Here is a 19812-nt window from a genome sequence, read left to right as displayed (position 1 = left end):
TGGTGTGTTTACGTTCAGGCCTGTCTCCCTCACCATCCTTGTAGCATCCTCAAGGACAGGGCCCAGCATATGGCAGTGATTCAACTAATTGTTTAATATTCTTTAATTCGTTCGTTAGTAGCTAATTTTTGAATGCCCACTAAATGCCAGGCATTGATCTAAGACAGGAGATACAGCGGTCAATAAGACAGACCTTGCTATCGTGGAATGGACCTGCTAAAGGGAAAGAAAGACAATAAACAAATACAGGGGGAGAAGTAGTGATAAATGTTAAAAAGAAAATAGATGCAGGCAGAGAGGAATGGGGAGTTGGGCCTGTCTGGCTGAATACTCTGTATGGTATCCATTACTGCCCCCCTCCCAGATGTGGCAGTCACCTCCCACCTTACCCCCTGCTTGCCCCCATCACAGGTGTTTCCTTAACACCCACACACAAAAAAAATGGTTGGCTTCTTACTGTGGAGGCTCATTTTACCTTGATTAAAGTAGGAATGATCTGAGTTCTGATGATTCCAAGAGCTGTTTGTCTGATACTTTTAAGATGAACGTGGTTTGACTGTCAGAGGTAGCTGTAATGATTTAGCAGAGCCTTACTGCACCCCCAGAGAGAGGATATTTTTAGTGTCTTTGAAACCCCAGCATTCCTATGATTTTCATCGCATGGCCCTAACTCTCTTCTGAGGACAACTTCTTCACTTCTCGCCAGACACCAGAGATTTCTCCAGTTTGAAAATACAAAGATAGCAGCCCCCCGCCCCCTGCCACCTGTCTACCTCACCTGTGCACATTTCTTTCATTTGACTCAAGACTGGCCAAGATGTATCACGGTCCTTCCCTCCTCCCTCCTCTTTCTTCCTTCCTTACACAAATATTTATTAAGCGCCACCTATGTTCCAGGTATTGTTCTAGACATTAAACAAGGCAGACGACATCTCTGACCTCAGGGAGCTTATAGTCTAGCTGAGGACAAGGCAGAATTTGACACATGGATCCTAAAGAGCTCCAGTCCTGCCGAGCTGCTGGTGAGTGAGTATGCGGAGAGCTGCTTGTCCCCACTGACTCACAGGGATAGCGGACTTGCCCTCCTGAACCAGCGGCTGCAGGGGCTGAAGCAGGACCAGACAGCTGGTAGCTACAGCCTCTTCAGTCTGACACCAGGATCAAGGGTCTAAAACTGCTCATGGGACTTGGGTTTGTGAACTTTAGCTTCTGGAGAGGGGCTGGGAGCAGAGTTATATCAGAGGCAGACTTGGTGAGTCCAACATGGGAGTCGAGTGGCCCTCCTTTCACACAATCAAATCCTGTGCCCACAAAAGATGACATAGCACAAATGAGGTGGGGGTGGAATGGGACTCCAGGCAGAGGAAGGAGAGTGTGTATGCCAAAGCATAAAAGCAAGGACACTGTTGTGAGGTGTGGGAGGGGGAGGGGGGAGGGAGGTAGATCTGTCAGTAATTCCTGTTCTTAAACTTGAGAAAAGTCAGTAGCACATAAGAAATTAAAGACACGCAAGGACACAAATATTATATCGCTAAACAAGAAATCAATAAGAATGCATGATTGATTCACAAATGAATGGTACAGGTAAAAGCAAAGGAAAGATTTGGTAGCTATACTCAGGAGAGGCAGCAGACTTGACCTTCAAAGAGTCAAGTCTGTAGAACCGACCAAGGTTAGTGGAATCTGACCCTTAAAACACCTCTGCAGTATCCAGGGGCTGGAGGGGAAACATAGACAGCTAAGTGTCTTTTAGCTGTACCCATCCATGGGGATGTCTTAGCCTGGGTTCTCCAGAATGCAGAGGCTGATTCTGTAGGGCAGGAGTGAGAGGCAAAAGGAGTAAGGTAGTGGACTTTCTCCTTCTGCCAGTCCAGTGGGTAAGACTCTGTGCTCCCAATGCAGGGGCCTGGGTTTGATCCCTGGTCAGGGAACTAGATCCCACATGCCACAACTAAAAAGAGCCCCATGCCACAACAAAGATCTCATACGTGGCAACGAAGATCCCACATGCCACAACTAAGACCTGGCACAGCCAAATAAATAAATAATTTTTTTAAAGGAGTAAAGTAGGGAAGAGGGAAGAGCCATTACCAGGATGATTATTCATGTGGCCTCCACTAAGTGTGGCTGATTGCTCCCACTCAAGGATTATCCTCTGAAAAGCCACATAAAATGAGTCTCAGTACAGCCTGTGGGAGAGGGAAGGGAAGGAAATTTATCCACCAGCTCATCTTGAGTGAATTCTTATTCATTCCAGTTTTTCACGCATAGGTGCCGAGTGGGGTTCTGTGGTGTCCCAAAATTCAGTGTTAAGGAGTGTGCAGCAGGGCCATGGGCAAAGGATTATCAGGACGCAGCTTTGTGGAACTGGAGCTCATGCAGAGCTGGACGCCACAGCAGCGGCTGGGACAGAGATGGCTGACACTAAGAGGCCCTGAAGTTCTGACGTGGGGGTGACATCGGTGATGCATGACTTTCTGTACCACATAGTACATCCGTGTTTACAAAGGGCCCCAGAAGAGCAATCCTTAGGCGCTCTGAAGGGGAGCCATGTGAGGGCTGCCAACAGTTCTGGAACTTTGTGACAGTAACTCTAAAAACACGAGTTGCATCCTGCCTGACCATGTTCTCTCTTGCCTTCCTGCCTCTGTTCACTTGTCTGTTTCCTCCATTAGACTGTGAGCTTCTATATTGTTCTTGTTTATATATCTCTGGCAGAGGAAAGGCTACTTTCCCCCACCTATTTCATTTTCCTCCTAGGCTCATAGAAAAACTACATTTCTCAGTAATCAGATAGGTCCTTGTGACTGAGCTCTAACAGAATCTGGACAGAAGTGACACAAATATATCCCATGTCTAAGCATCCCCTAAAACTTCCTATGTGATCCTCCAAACTCTTCTCCTATCCTCATCTGCTGGCCAGATGCAAAACTATCCAGTGGAGGAATCAAGAGGCCCCAGAAAATGGCAATGGCATGAGTCTGCGTCACCAACTGACCGCATGAAGAACCCGTGTGCTTCCCTGCACTGGACTGTGCTATGAGGGAGAAATAAACTGTCAAAATGTCAAGTCACTGAAATGTGAAGGTTGTTTGTTACGGCCATTAGTACACTCTGACTAATGCAGTTCTTATCTACATTCATTTGATTCTTTGTCCCTCCAGGGCAAGGACTATTTATTTGGCTTTGTAACTCAAGTACTAGTACAATGTCTGGCTACATAGTAGGAATTGCTCAAAGTATGAATGGATATGAATGAGCTGATACCTGAGCCTGGTCTAAAGCATCAAAGGTAGAATGCCAGGTAAGGTGGCAGGTGGAAAGTGTTCCACTCAGGAGACACAGCATGTGCTGCAGAGGCAGAGAGACTGGGGTGAACATATGCAGTTCTCAGCAGTACAAATAGTTCTTGATTTGAGAGTAAGATGGCTAGGCTGAGGCTAGAGAGAAGACAGGGGCCAGATCACAAAAGGTCTTATTCATTATATGAAGGAGTCTGAACTTTTTCTTACAAGAATCAGTCAAGGTTTTTAAACAGGGATGTGATACCATCAAGTTTATGTTTTAGAAAGATCTCTCTAGCAGCCTAGAAGAAGGATGGATTAGAAAGGAAGAGGCCAAAATGTGGATTTTTTTAAAGTAACATTTCCCTTTGCTCTAAATCATTCTTCTCATGAGATGCTCCACTAAGAAGAGTTTTGGGGTCAGGTTGGTTTGGACATTGTACATACTTGAGCCCCTCTTGGAAGCTCCCATTGTTCATTAAAAACTCTGAGAAGTCCTGCATTAATGAAATCTGTTAAACTTTAACATAATATTTCTCAAAATTATTTGGCTCTTTTCATTTAATACCTATTTAAACTAGTATTAGGATTAGATTTGCCTACATATCACACACACACAAAAGGACAAAGGGCATTAGTAACATTGAAGTTTATTTTTGTCTTGCATAAAAGAAATCTGGGAAGCAGGCAGTGCAAGGGAGGCATGGAGCTCTGTGGTATCGTCAGCAACCCAGGCTTCAGTATTTTTGCTCCACCATCATTGACTTTCATTTCCAAGGTCACTTCATGGTCCAAAGTGGCTGCTGGAACACCAGTCCCTATTTTTTTGGATGGAAAAAAGGAAAGACAAATAGGAAAAAGTGGAGTTGAGTCATGTCCCTTAAACAGCCTTCCTGGAAATACTACACATCACTTCTGCTTACATCTCATTGGCCAGACCTCAGTCACATGGCCACACCAAGCTGCAGAGGAGGCTGGGAAATATGGTATTTTAAAAAAATTTTGCTTGGCTATGTGTCAAGTTAAAAATTGAGGTTCTTGGGACTTCCCTGGTGGTCCAGTGGTTAAGGCTCTGCGCTCCCAATGCAGAGTGCCCAGGTTCGATCCCTGGTCAGGGAACTAGATCCCGCATGCCGCAACTAAGACCCGGCGCAGCCAAATAAATAATTTTAAAAATTGAGGTTCTTAAGTTTCCATCAACAGATGTATGGATAAAGAAGATGTGCTATATATATATATGATGGAATATTACTCAGTCATAAAAAAGAATGAAATATTCTCATTTGTAACAACATGGATGGACCTAGAGATTATCATGCTAAGTGAAGTCAGTCAAAGACAATTATATATTACTTATATGTGTAATCTAAAAAATAATACAAATGAACTTATTTACAAAATAGAAACAGACTCACAAACATAGAAAAGAAACTTATGGTTACCAAAGGGGGAAGCAGGGGAAGGGATAAATTAGGAGTATGGGACTAACAGATACACACTACTATGTATAAAATAAATAAACAGCAAGGACCTACTGTATAGCACAGGGAACTATATTCAATATCTTGTAATAACCTATAATGGAAAAGAATCTGAAAAAAATATATATGTATATATATGTATCTGAATCACTTTGCTGTGCACCTGAAACTAGCACAATATTGTAAATCAACTATAATTCAATTTAAAAAATTGAGATTCTGTCACTAAAGAGTTGAGAGACTCACTTAGCAGTCTCTGGCACAATGTCCCACAGAAATAGTATTCCCAGTACATAAGATGGGATAAAATGACTAAGTAAGGAGACGGATTTTTTAAACATTTTTAACAGCTTTATTGAAGATAATTTGCATATCGTACCCAACACCTACTGCAAGTGTACAGTTTAATGATTTTTAGTAAATTTATACAGTGGTGCAACCTTTACCACAATCCAGTTTTAGAAAATTTCCACCACCCCCAGGAGTTCCCTTCTTCCTGTTTGCAGTCACTCCCCACTCCCACTCCCAGGCCCAGGCAACCATTGATCTGCTTTCTTCTCTATAGTTTTGCCTTTTCTAGAAATTTCATACTTACAGAACAGTGCAATATGCAGTCATTTGTGTCTGGCTTATTTCACTTAACGCAATATCTTTGTGGTTCATCCACGTTGTAGAATATATTATCTGTTTATTCCTTTTTAGCGCTGCAGAGTCCTCCATTGTATGGATATGCCGTCTTTTACAATACTTATCCACTCGCCAACTAATGGACATTTGGATTGTTTCCACTTTGGGGCTATTATGAATAACGGTGCTATGAACATTTACATGCAAGTTTTTGTGTGGACATATGTTTTCATTTATCTTGGGTGGATACCTATGGAGATCGATGCTTACAATCAAACACATACGTTGAAAGGACATTCACTGATTACCTGCAACTGACAAGCACTATACTGGGTGCTGGGGATACAACGGTGAATAAAATGCAGCACAAACTCAGCCTTCCTGGAGCTTGCAATCTGTGGAGAAGACAGACGTTTAGTCAAATGATCGTGCAAACAAATGTAAAACATAACAGCAGTGGTAAGTGCTGTAAAGGAAGGTCACTTGGTGCCATGAGAGCCTGTGCTGGAAGGATCTGCCTTGATCAAGGAGGTCAAGGAAAGCTGCCCATTAGCTGAGATCTGAAGTATACCAGGATGATCACCCCAATGAATTTTGTCCTTCAAAGTAGTATCCTATGAGGCCATACACTTATTTCCAATAATGCTGCCCTTGCAAACAATTCTGAGCCAATTTGTAAGCATGCTGGTCTCAGACCTCTTTGTCCTCAGATAAAGTCCTCGTGTTTTAACCTCTCAGAATGTTTTGTTTTCTGATTAGACCATGACAAATCCAACAAACCACATAAGAAAATCAACTGCATCCCTTTAGAGTCACTCTCACCAATTGCCAAAAATGGAATTCCCCTGCTATATCATGGACCTTATTCCCCAAGAGCTAGTGGAGAGGGGTTCATGGCAGTTTGCAAAAATAAACTCACAGAGGAACTTCCCTGGTGGTCCAGTGGCTAAGACGCTGTGCTCCCAATGCAGGGGGCATGGGTTCGATCCCTGCTCAGGGAACTAGATCCCACATGCCGCAACTAAAAGATCCTGCATGTAGCAATGAAGATCCCACGTGCCGCAACTAAGCCCCAGTGCAGCCAAATAAATAAATGTATAAATATTTTAAAAAATAAAAATAAAAAATGAACTCATAGATATCATCTGGAGCTCCATTCTCCCTTACAGCTCGAAATCATGTGCCTGTGAATTTGCCACTGAGAAAATGCCAGTGACCCATGGTGTGTGGAGGTAACTTCCAAAAGAGAAATTAAAAAAATATGTATAGCCAGTGGCACTGCCCTGGCCTGCCAAAAGCACTTTCCCCAGGACAAAACTGGATAAGAATAGTTAAGCCCACAGGCTTTGGAGACAAAGAGATCTGGTTCCAATTCCAGCTCTACCACTGGTGACCTTAGGAAAGTCACTTAACTTAGAGTTTTTTGATTTCGATAATAGGGTTGTTGTGTGGATTAAATTATTGGTACAAACTACTTAGCACATGGTAACTGCTGAACAAATTGTTAATTACATCCTTTCCTCTGGCCCCTATTTTCCCGAGTTCTGTGTACACCTTCCCCCTTCTGTTGACTGGCTTTTTTTTTAAAACATATTAATTCCATTGATTCGACCCAAGTCTATCTCTGTCCTTCTTGCCTTTGGCCTGAGGGACCTTCTGTCTTTTCAAGTGCCTTCTGCTGATATATGACCTCCATCCCTTGTGTATTAATTGGGCTGATTTAACTCTTAAAGTGCTGTAGAGCTCTCTCACCCATGTACGGCACAACTACTATTTTGATTTTTTTAAATCTGAGTTTATATGTATAAATGACTGTGCTCACTTTCGGTAACTATGATTTATGTAAAGTCACACCTCAAATGTTCTTTGACAGGATTTTTTGAAAACACTGGTCACCCTACCCTGAAATAGCTCCATAAATCCTTCATTCTCACTCAGAAGTGTACTTTCCTGCAGCCACAGACCATTTTAGCCATAAAAACTTGCTTAAGCTGAAGCTTTTTACCAAGCCTCAAGTTGCTGTGGAATCCTTTCCCTTATATACACAATTCTGCCATCAACATTACTGACGAATTTAGAGACATGACTATCTGCAAATTGACTATTAAAAAAAAAGCAATGCTGTTTTCACTCTAGGAATAAAGCACTACAGTTTCTTTTTAATTAATTAATTAGTTTCCATGTTTTTGCCAGGGAAAAGTGTGGTAGCCATCCTCCAAGATGGCCCTCAATGGTCTCCACATGCTGGGATTCAAACTCTTATACTGTTCCCACCTATATGGGGTAAGGCCAACTAGGAAGGGCTTGCAGTGTAAAACCTATTTGCCATCTCCAGACATTAACTCTGACAGTGACCACAATGATGTAGCCATTTCACCTGTAAAATGGGGATACTACCCTGTCTAGGCAACTTATTAGGGTGCCATCAGGGTCAAATGAGATGCAGCATGTAAAAGAGCTTTGGCATAAACCCAAGAATTATTATTGAGGATTTCAGGTGTAGTACTTTATACATGAGACATCAGAGTATAAACCCATTATGTATAATTTGCATGTGTCTTAGTGATGACCAGAGGCCATATTCATAAACCAGTGTCCTCACATTGTTGAAATGTCAGTGCCTCCAAAATCTTTTGACTCAGGGCCATAGAAGCTTCCAACTGCTAAGGTGTGACATCTTCCCAGACCAGACTACTGATCGGTCATAGAGAATTGCCAGGGCACTGTCCCTCTTCATGCATTTCTGAAATATTCTTTTGGATAACAGCACACTTCTCAGTAAATTTTTCTTGAATGGTTTTGAAGAAGTGTAAACAATGCCCTCAAAGGACTGGCCAGTGTTGAGCTCCATGAAGTACCAGCACTTCTGCCTTCTGCTTGCCCAACAAGTGAATGGCATTTGCAGGAGAAGAGCTGGGCTACCAAGACTTGCTCAGACAATTTCATTCCAATTTAAACATGTGCCCGTGATGGATTCTTGACCTTAAAACTATACAGGAATCTAGCAGTCATTTTAGCCATGGTTCTCAGTGTTAGGTCTTGACATGGCCAGTTATGAAGTATATGGTAATTTGTCACTGATCATATACAAAGGAGCACAGTCTAAATGATTTACCTTTAAAAAAATAAATAAATGGGAGCAGATATTCTTATAATAATGTCACTCCTATTCATTTGTATTCTGATGTGCTCTCCTGAGCAACAGAGCAGGGGGTGGCATTTAGCTGAGCACTGGCAATGTCACATAGCCCATGGTGTACCTTGTCTATGGCTCAGCCTGTGGTGAGAGACCATTACCAGTTTTGACAATGATAAATCACGATGGTGTTGGTGAGGGAGTGGTGATTTTATAGTTATGGCCACTATTAATGCTTTTGCTTCAGTAGTATATGCTTTCTCAACTTATTACTAGTATTTGTTGGGCAAAAGTCTGGGAGAGGAATGAAACTTGTTAAAAATAAAGTTAGCTGTATTTTATTGGTTTTTCCTTACATAATGGCAATTTTTGAGATTTTTTGTAATTTTCAAAATGGTTTTATGACCATCACACCATAAATATTTTTAGTACTACCTGTCTTACTTCCCTGGGGGGAAAAATCAACCTAGATAGTGAGAAGTATAGTTTTCATCCAAACCTCCTCATTGGAAGTGGAAATAGAAACAAAAATAAACAAATGGGACTTAATGAGACTTAAAAGCCTTTGCACAGCAAAGGAAAACATAAAGGAGACGAAAAGACAACCCTCAGAATGGGAGAAAATATTTGCAAATGAAGCAACTGACAAAGGATTAATCTCCAAAATTTACAAGCACCTCATGCAGCTCAATATCAAAAAAAACAAACAACCCAATCCAAAAATGGGCAGAAGACCTAAATAGACATTTCTCCAAAGAAGATATACAGATTGCCAACAAACACATGAAAGGATGCTCAACATCACTAATCATTAGAGAAATGCAAATCAAAACTACAATGAGGTATCACCTCACACCAGTCAAAATGGCCATCATCAAAAAATCTAAAAACAATAAATGCTGGAGGGCTTCCCTGGTGGCGCTGTGGTTGAGAGTCCGCCTGCCGACGCAGGGGACATGGGTTCGTGCCCGGTCCGGGAAGATCCCATATGCCACGGAGCGGCTGGTGCCGTGAGCCATGGCCGCTGAGCCTGCACATCCGGAGCCTGTGCTCTGCAACGGGAGAGGCCACAGCAGTGAGAGGCCCGCGTACCACAAAAAATAAAAAAAATAAAAAAATAATGCTGGAGAGTGTGTGGAGAAAAGGGAACCCTCTTGCACTGTTGGTGGGAATGTAAATTGATACAGCCACTATGCAGAACAGTGTGGAGGTTCCTTACAAAATGAAAAACAGGGGCTTCCCTGGTGGCGCAGTGGCTGAGAGTCCGCCTGCCGATGCAGGGCACACGGGTTCGTGCCCAGGTCCGGGAAGATCCCACATGCCACGGAGCGGCTGGGCCCGTGAGCCATGGCCGCTGGGCCTCTGCATCCGGAGCCTGTGCTCCACAACGGGAGAGGCCACAGAAGTGAAAGGCCTGCATACCACAAAAAAAAAAAAACCAGAACTACCATATGACCCAGCAATCCCACTACTGGGCATATACTCTGAGAATACCATAATTCAAAAAGAGTCATGTACCACAATGTTCATTGCAGCACTATTTACGATAGCCAGGACATGGAAGCAACCTAAGTGTCCATCGACAGATGAATGGATAAAGAAGATGTGGCACATATATACAATGGAATATTACTCAGCCATAAAAAGAAACAAAATTGAGTTATTTGTAGTGAGATGGATGGACTTAGGGTCTGCCATACAGAGTGAAGTAAGTCAGAAAGAGAAAAACAAATACCGAAATACCATATGCTAACACTTATATATGGAATCTAAAAAAAAAAAAAGGTTCTGAAGAACCTAGGGGTAGGACAGGAATAAAGACACAGATGTAGAGAATGGACTTGAGGAAACGGGGAGGGGGAAAGGTAAAGTGGGACAAAGTGAGAGAGTGGCATGGACACATATACACTACCCAATGTGAAATAGGTAGCTAGTGGGAAGCAGCCGCATAGCACAGGGAGATCAGCTCGGTGCTTTGTGACCACCTAGAGGGGTGGGATAGGGAGGGTGGAAGGGAGATGCAAGAGGGAGGAGATATGCGGATATATGTATATGTATAGCTGATTCACTTTGTTATAAAGCAGAAACTAACACACCATTGTAAAGCAATTATACTCCAATAAAGATGTTAAAAAAAAACAACAAAAAACACAAACCTCCTCATTGGGGTCACAGGAGGTATAGCAGAGAAAACACTGAGACACAGCTCTGATCCAATACCTCCCCTGCACAAATACTCACATATTGCAAGTTTGTTTATTCTCCTTACTCCTTCTGGGCATTAACAAGGGCAAGGTTAAATCAGGGTCACCACAGGCAGAGCTCTGTAAACTAAGTAAAATTCCTGGAAGACCCATTGATATCAAGCAAGTACAAAGTGCCACAGGCAAAATGGAGTCAGGATTAGGAGCCAGGAGCTCCAAGTCATTTGGAGTTAGGATCAAAAAAATAGGTGGTTGAAAACAAATGGCAAAGATCCAGGTAGGATGATCTGTTTTGGTAAGTAGGTCCAAATGGTGATCTGTGTGTGTGTGTGTGTGTGTGTGTGTGTGTGTGTAGTCTTGGAAGGGTATTGTTTAGTTAATTAAAAGAGACAAGGTAGATAAGGGTAGCTCATGGATGATTAGATGGACGGTTGGATAGTTAAAATGATGCATGAAAAATAATGAAATATCTGTGAAGCACAGTAAAGCAAAGCACAATAAAGTGAAGAAGAAAAAATGATGCATTAATGATTGGTGGAGGAATGGATGATTGAATGGATAAATGGAAATAATGAAATCAGGATGGATGGCTTATATGACAGATGAATGGGTGGTGGGCAAGTGAATGATTAGTTGGATGAATGGATAAATAAGTGGACAATGGATGGATGAATAGATAGATACATACATACATACATATGTACGTGGGTACATAGATACTAGATGAGTGAATGGATGACCAAACTGATGGATTGGTGGATGAACACAAAGATGGACTAATGAACAGATGGATGAATGAATGCATAAATGGACGGATGGTGTGGTAGAATAATGGTTCTCAAAGATGTCTTAATCCCTGAAATTTGTGAATATTTTAGATTACATGGCAAAGGGGAATTAAGCTTACTAAATAAATCTGTGTTGTTTTAAGACACTAAGTATGTGGTAATTTGTCACAGAAGCAATAGAAATGGATGAATGTATCAATGAGTCAATAAGTGGATGGAAAATGGATGAATACTTGGATGATTAAATGGATGAATACACTGATAGTTGGGTGGACGAATGGATGGATGGAGGGATGGGTGAATGTATACATGAATAAATTGTTGGTTGGTTGGAGGGGTGGGTAAAAGAAAACTTGTTTCTCCATTCATAATACTTCTGACACCAAATGTGTGGGTTTTTCCCTCGCATTAATCTATTCTGATACTAACTACCTGGAGTTAGCACAGACCCCACAGGTTAAGGGCTCATCCCCACAAGACTGCTCCCCCCACTTTGAACGCCAGTCACAAGTAGAGTGTTCCCAGGTTACTCACACTTCTATCCAACTTGGCTACAAATCAGGGTTGCCCATGAGTCTCTCCTCAGGTTTGATAATTGGCAATAATGGATCACAGAACTCAGGGAAGTGCTTTAGTTATGTTTACCAGTTTATTATAAAGAATATTGTATAGGATACAAATGAACAGGCAGATGAAGAGGTATATAGGGCAAGGTCTGGAAGGGTCCTAAGTGCAGGATTTTCTGTCCAGGTGGAGTTTGGAGTGTTCTACCCTCCCACTATGTGGATACATTCACCAATCTGGAACCGCTCTGAACCCCATAGCTGGAATTTTATGGAAATTTCATCACTGTAGGCGTGATTAACTCAATCTCCAGTCCCTCTCCCCTCCCCAGAGGATGAAGGGGTGGGGCTGAAAGTTCAAAGCTTCTAATCATGGCTTGATCTTTCTGGTGACCAGCCCCATTCTGAAGCTATACGGGAGCCCACCAAGAGCTGCCTTATGAGAACAAAACATTTTTCTATCACCCAGGAAATTCCAAGGGATTTAGGAACTCTGTGTCAGGAACCAGGGGTAGAGACCAAACATATTTATTACGTCACAGAGGGGTAAATGAATATATGGATACATCAATGGATAAATGAATTGATGGACACATGGATAAACGAATGGATGAATAGGTAGGTGGGTGGACAGATAATGGATATATAAACAAATGGTGAGATAGAATGTGAGTTGGTGTATAGATGCATGGATAGATGGATGGTTGTCTGGTGAATGGATAGATGACACATGGATTGATGATTGGTATGATGGACGATTAAATGGATATATGAATGGGTAATGAATGAATAGATAAATTAATAGACACTTGGTTGGAGACCTGATTGGATGGATAGGTACTTGCACGTATGTATGTATGCATGAATAAATAAAAACCATCTTATGCTTAGAGACAAAAGCACTATCTTTGACCTGAAATGTGGACTTTTTGTCCATTAGGGAAGTTTCCAGTTAGGAAAGGAGAAATCCAGATGGACTGTAAAATGTGCACAAAGTCCTGAACTTGCACTAAGCCTCCATCCTCCAGAATGAACAATTTAAAACGAAAGACTTAGGGAGGGTGGGAAGGAGGGAGACGCAAGAGGGAAGAGATATGGGGATATATGTATATGTATAACTGATTCACTTTGTTATATAGCAGAAACCAACACACCATTGTAAAGCAATTATACTCCAAAAAAGATGTTAAAAAAAAAAAAGAGAGAAAATAAATAAATAAAAGACTTTTGCACTTGACGGTTTCTCCGTTTGGAAACTTCTACTCGTTCCCTGCATCGTAGCACAAGCATTGCTTTCTCAAGGATGCCTTATTTATTATGTTCTTGCAGTATTGTATACCTTTCCTTTGGAGCACTTTTAAAATTTCAATTTTACATTTATTTGTATGATCATGTGATTAGTATCTGTCTCCTCCACTAAACTGTAGTTGCAAAGGGCAAGGATTAAAGTATTTGGGCATGCCATTTTATCCCCATCTCTTTTTTTTTTTTTGCGGTATGTGGGCCTCTCACTGTTGTGGCCTCTCCCGTTGTGGAGCACAGGCTCTGGACGCGCAGGCCCAGGGGCCATGGCTCACGGGCCCAGCGGCTCTGCGGCATGTGGGATCTTCCCGGACCGGGGCACGAACCCGTGTCCCCTGCATCGGCAGGCGGACTCCCAACCACTGCGCCACCAAGGAAGCCCTATCCCCATCTCTTAAGTCATGCCTGGCACATAGAAAAAAAAAATGTGGGGTTTTTTGGTAAGTACCTTTTTGAATGGATTGAGACCTTCCTGTGGCATTCCTACTCATATCATCAGAAAAGATCTTGATGGGTTGCTGGAGCATTATTGATAACATGGTGGCTAAGTCTGGCTTTCCTGATGGAAGATTTTGACAAAGAATCTAACCCTCCAAAAGGGAGGAGTCATGCACTGAGTCCAAGTCTTCTTCTGTGCTAGAGAGGACCAGGGCCCTTGTCTTTGCACCAGGCCAACCATGTCTTTACCTTAACTCAGGTCCTCCTCACTCAGCTGTCCTGGAAACAACAGCCTCTCTGACTTACTGAGGCCCTCTAGCCATCTTCCAGCCTGACCTCCATCAGCACCAGCTCCAGCCACCTGCCCCTGCCCTGCTCCAAGCCGGCAGATTCAGAGGCCACACCTCTTCCTAGTGGCTAGTAGAACCTCTTCGGTCACTCTGATCATCCTTCTTTTCTTCATCTCCGGTTAGTTTCACTTTGATCTTTTCAGGTCTCTGCTAGGCTTCAGTTTAAATTTTGTGATATTTTCTTCCTTCCTGTGTCCAGGGCACTGAGGGTCTAAGAGAACTGTACTCAAATCACCTCGCTGTATGAACTGGGCAATTTACTTAACTTTTCTGAGCCTGTTTCCTAATCCACGAAATGGATGCAATAAATCTATGTCCCAGGGTGGTTGCAGAGGTTAAACAAGATGATATAAATGAAGTATCTAGCACAGTGAATGGCAACGGTAAGTGATAATCAATTATTAATTTTCCTTCTTTTCCCAAGGTTTTTCTCTCTTGCTTCTTCCTGCGGCACAATGTACTCTCCTTTTCGATATCGCAGTTTTCTGTCTACAGAACGTTTTCTAGCCTTCATAAAAATAGCACTACAGGCTTCCCTGGTGGCCCAGTGGTTGAGTGTCCGCCTGCCGATGCAGGGGACACAGGTTCGTGCCCCGGTCTGGGAAGACCCCATATGCCCCCACGGAGAGGCTGGGCCCATGAGCCATGGCCGCTGAGCCTGTGCGTCTGGAGCCTGTGCTCCGCAATGGGAGAGGCCACAACAGTGAGAGGCCCACGTACCGCAAAAAAAAAAAAAAAAAAAAAAGCACTACATAAAACAAAATTGCAAAGTATTTATATTTTTCAAATAACTTAATTCAATTATAGGCTGGTCAGTTTTAGTTATTTGAGCATTACTAAAACCATCTGAAGCTGGTAAATAAAGTAAAGTTCTATATTCACATTCAGAAAATAAGGAGCTAAAGCAATACTTTGGAAAACGGTAAGGAAGAGACATATTCCTTGAGGCCTAAGATCTCATATGGAACATGTCAACCTATTGCTGCTTCTTCTGGCTCAGAGACAATGCACAAGGAGCTCTTTATATTTTAAATTTCACTTCACACAGCAGCCATGAAGCTAGTGGAAGAATGGAGGCCCACATTTTCTGGGAAGAAGGATTTGGCAGGTGGTACCTGTGAGTTACCCACAAGGTGCCCACGTGCGTGATTTAGTGCTGGAGATTTGAAAATTCACAAGGAAATTAAGAAATGAGCGAGAAAGCGGTTATCAACTTATTTTTGGAATAGTGGAATAATTGTGGTGAAGATCTCGAAGCTAAATGGAGAATTCAAGACAGGGTCATAATTAACTATTACCAACATAAGCACAGAGGAAAACAGATGGTTCAGGGTTCAAATACTGACAGCACCACTTTCTGACTTGGTAACTTTGGTCAAGTTACTTACTCCATTTCTCTGGGCCCCATTTTCTTCATCTGTAACTTAGACACTAATATTGTTGACATCATAGAAATATTGTGGTTATTAACTAGTATATTAAACGTGCTAAAAACAGTGCCAGGCACCTAAAAAGTGCTTATTTAGCGGGTAAGTGTGATTATTAATTATTATTAGTTATGGGGTTTCTGGCACATTCTCCTTCACCACCTATTATTGAGAAAGGTACTTGCATAGCACTGGAAATGTTGGGGATTATCTCCAAGAAAAGGTGGTAAGACTGACCTGTCTCAAAAAGGTCTGGATGAATTAACTCAACTCAGACCCTGACTCTCAGACTTACAGCTCAGAAACCTGATTTTGTCAGTACTGAGAACAGCTTCATCCCTAGGGCAGACTCACAGTTACCAAACTCTTTAGACGTATAAACCAGATCGTAGTCCATTAATTTTCAATGAGAAACACAGCTTTTGAGAGGACTAGCATACTCAGGTCTGTGTGATCAGGGCATTTTCTCCCTGGGCTCACACCTATGTGGGAAGCCAAGTCTTCATAAGAAGACTTCATGGTAAGCAACTTAGAGTCAGAGACTAGGAGTGAGACTAGGAAGATCTATAGAAAGTAGCCTCAGTCCATGCTACCCCAAGCCAACAATCTCGTGTTAGGGATATAGCCTTTCCTCTGCTGTGTATTGTGCAACTTTATCCTCTTTGCCAAGCCAAAAAGGAAAACATTCACTGGTGATTTGGACTGCATAACAAAATTCAAACTTCTGTACAACCAAAACACCAGAAATGAAGGCAAAAGACAAATGATACACTGGAAAAATATTTGTAACACATAATGGCCATCAAAAGGTTAAAATCTAATCTATATAAAGAGCTCTTATGAACCAATAAGAAAAGAGCAACACTCCATCACAAAAATTGGCAAAAGATACAAATAGGTAGTTCACAGAAAAAGAGTACTAATGCTTTATAAATTGTGAAAGGGATCGCACTGTGCTTATGACTAAATGCTTTATAAACTTTGTCAAGCTGGTATTTTATTATTGTTATAACTTACCTTTTTTGTTAATGAAATATATATATATTTATCAATATATATGGCTACATATTTGTATGTATCTGGTATTATATTTATATATGATTAATAGCCATTAAAATGTATTCTTCTACTAATTGCTTCTATCTTTTGTCTATTTTTCTTTTGAGGTATTATTTCTCTTATTGATTTAAAAAGCTATGTATTCAGCTATTACCCTTTATACACATTGAATAAAGTCATGGGGGAGAAGCAGAAGAGAATCCCCTTTAACCAAATATCCACTGTGTGCCAGATTCTTTCACATAAATTATCTCATTTATCCTCAAAACAATCCTAGGAAACAGGTGCTCTAATCTCCATTTCACAGCTGAGGACCCAGTGGCTCAGAGACTGCGTAACTTGCTCAAGGACACACAGCTAGCAAGGACTACCTGAACTCTGAAGTGAAAGCTGTGCTCTTCCCTCTCAGTCATGCAAGTGCCCTCCCAGAAGGCTCCCAGCTCTCCTGACGATTACGTAATCTCTACCCTGCTATAACATCTGGGAACCCAGGTGCAGGGTCAGCCCCAGCTCATTCCTGAACCAACACCAACCGGGCAGAAGTAATGGGTAGGCTAACATTAATCATACCGTCCTTGTTCCAGCACCTTGTGAGTTTGGGGTGGAGTCCTGGACACCTGAGTACCCACTGAGTTGCAATTTCCCCTCCTCACCCTGAGGCCAGGCCAATTCAGATGCCTACACTTAAAAGAAAAAAGGAACTCATACTAAAGAGGAGTAAGCTATCACTCATCTTCTCTCCTTAAGAGGAAGAGTTGTAATTTGATCAGGTCAGATGCAAGGGCAAGGGGGTCAGGATCACTAAAGTCATAACCAGGAGTACAGCCCTTTCTTCTGCCTCCCATCCACATCTGCTACATTTGCTGCTACATTTTCATATGCACCCAATGCATCAGTTCCATCTGATTACCTGCAGTGCCCCAAGCAGGCTTTGCTGTAACGTACCTCCATGCCAGTACACAGGCTTCTCTCTTCCACCTAGTAAATGCCTTTACATCCTTCAATTACCAACTCGCCTCTACTGTGAAGGACCCTCAGTCCTTCCCCTCCACTATAAAGGACTCCCAGAGCCCCCCTCCAGTAGGAAGGATCTCTAGACCCTCTTTCCGAAAAAGCAGAGGCAGAGCCTCATTCTCTATGTTCTGCAGCCCCTGTGCTGACTTCTGCCATAGCCTTGACCCCGAGTTTTACTGTGTCTGGGTTCGCCACCCAGCTCAAACAGGGATTTTCTCCAGGGCTTCAGTCACCTCAGCGCCTCCAGCGCCCAGCACAGAGTGATGAATGGATCATGGTCCTTCTGAGCCTAAGGTCTCTCCTCCCCACCCAGCGTGTGCCCAGACTCACGGGGCTGGTTTCTGTTTTAGATCTCACTCTAATTTGTTTCTTTGAGTAATTTGCTTCCTTCCCCAACTTTCATGAAGACTGGTTCCTGTCTCAATCTTGATATGAGGGCCTGATATACCTCTTGCTTTGTATCACCTGCCAGCTGGACTCCCACCACTAATTCTGGCTGCTTGCTGGGAGAGTCCTAGAGCCTGGGCTTTAGTGTGAACCCTGCAACTTTTTAAATCCTTCCTGAGCCGGAAGAGTTTCCCCAGCTCCTGCCATACTCCTGGGGTAAATTCAGAACCAGGCCCTAACGCTTCTGGCCCTCTCCATGGTCTTACGGGCGTGAGAAGAGGCCTGCTCATGACCATAAGACTCAAAACTTTGGCTGCAACTTGATCCCCTACCATTCTGCCCCCCTCCTACACCACTTCAAGCACGTCAGAAGGCAAATCAGCTGAGTCACTCCTGAGCCCAGCAACATCACAAGCGAAATCAACAGAGCAAGAGGAAATAAGCTCATTGCACAGAGAGGCACTTAGAGCAGGCAGGCAGTCCCAAAGCCCCAGGCAGGCCAGGAAAAGGACCACCTAGATTGTCACTGTGTTGTCCTCTCAGCTGTTGCCACTCTATGGAGAGACTTGCTCTCAGGATTTAGCCTGCAGACCCATTCACAGCTGAGCAGTCTCTGGCACAGGGGAAGGACCATGGGACCCTACTCAGCTGTCTCCAGGACCCTCACTTTTACACACCTCTTCAAGATGAGCTGCTGGACCAGGGGATGGAGGGGGTGATGTATCCTGAACTCTAGGGGAAGGATCTTTGAGGGTCATTGCTGAGTTAGTCTTTAGACACTGATATCCACTCTGGACCAGCCCCAAAGATTAATAACTCATCATTTCTGCCCTGGAGGGTTCATGGTCTAGCAGATGAAGATGTTCAAGCACTCCAGACTGGGCTCTCATAGAGAAAAGGAAATACAAGTTGAGACAGAAGTCCAAACAAAGTCCCCTTGTGTGGAGTGTGGTTGAAAGGAGAGAGCACTGGCTAGAGGGTGGGGAGAGCTGATTTCGTTTTAAGAATTACGTATTGAGAAGTTCAGATGGTTGTGATACAGAGGGAGCAAAGAGAGATGAAGCTGGAGAGGTAAAAGGAGAGGACATCATCTTGAAGACCAGGTCTCTACGGCAGAATGTTCACTGTGCTCAGGAGAAGGAACAGACCTGGAAGTGAAGATGACAGGCTTAGGTTGGTACACGTTGAGTCTGAAATGTTGGATTGGAATGGAATCCATTTGCTCTGTGTGTTTGACACTTCTTAAGCCTTTCTGAGCAAAGTGGCCATAAACCATAGGCCTTGTGCAGGACTCTCTGGATGAGTAGTGATCACAGACTAATCACACTATCTTTTGGGAAGTTTGGATCTATAGGATCAACTTACGGAGCAGAGTGGCCTGCAGAAGCAGAGAGGCAGGAAAGTCACCGGGCAGAAGAGGCTGTGGGGTTGACAGAAGGAGCCTGGCGAGAAGCTATGACCCGGTGAGAGCAAATAGTTGGTAGGGGTAAGAGAAATCAATACACCTACCAGAGGGAGAAGCCAGGAGATGGAAGTAGAGATAGAAAGGTGATAAATCATGAGCATGGTGAAGTAACAAAGGCAGGGAGCAATGGTGCCCATTTATCAGGGAACAACGGAATGTCTGGAAAAACAACATTTTCTATTCATCCACAACTACTGGACTCCAGAGAGAGGTCCAGCTCCTCTCTCCCTGGCTTTGCCTCCAAGCAGGAGTCATGCCAATATGCATGGGCCACAGGCCAGGATACT

At 42.9% G+C, this 19812-nt stretch overlaps 1 long non-coding RNA gene across 2 annotated transcripts in view; it reads right to left on the bottom strand.

Annotated features, from left to right (window-relative positions):
• Window positions 1-3930: 3930 nt before the first annotated feature.
• Window positions 3931-19812, bottom strand: part of LOC308628860 — a 52636-nt gene continuing 36754 nt past the window's right edge. For both annotated transcript variants that reach the window (XR_014017586.1, XR_014017587.1), the window contains 2 exons: window positions 5701-5787; window positions 3931-4102 (listed from right to left, as the gene is read on the bottom strand). This is a non-coding gene — a long non-coding RNA (uncharacterized lncRNA). The remainder of the gene's footprint in view (window positions 4103-5700; window positions 5788-19812) is intronic.

The sequence above is a fragment of the Mesoplodon bidens genome, assembly GCF_964165515.1.
Source record: "Mesoplodon bidens genome assembly, chromosome: 15".
Taxonomy (NCBI): Eukaryota; Metazoa; Chordata; class Mammalia; order Artiodactyla; family Ziphiidae; genus Mesoplodon; species Mesoplodon bidens.
Note: the sequence above shows the minus strand (reverse complement) of the source record. Positions and strands in the feature narration are given on the sequence as shown.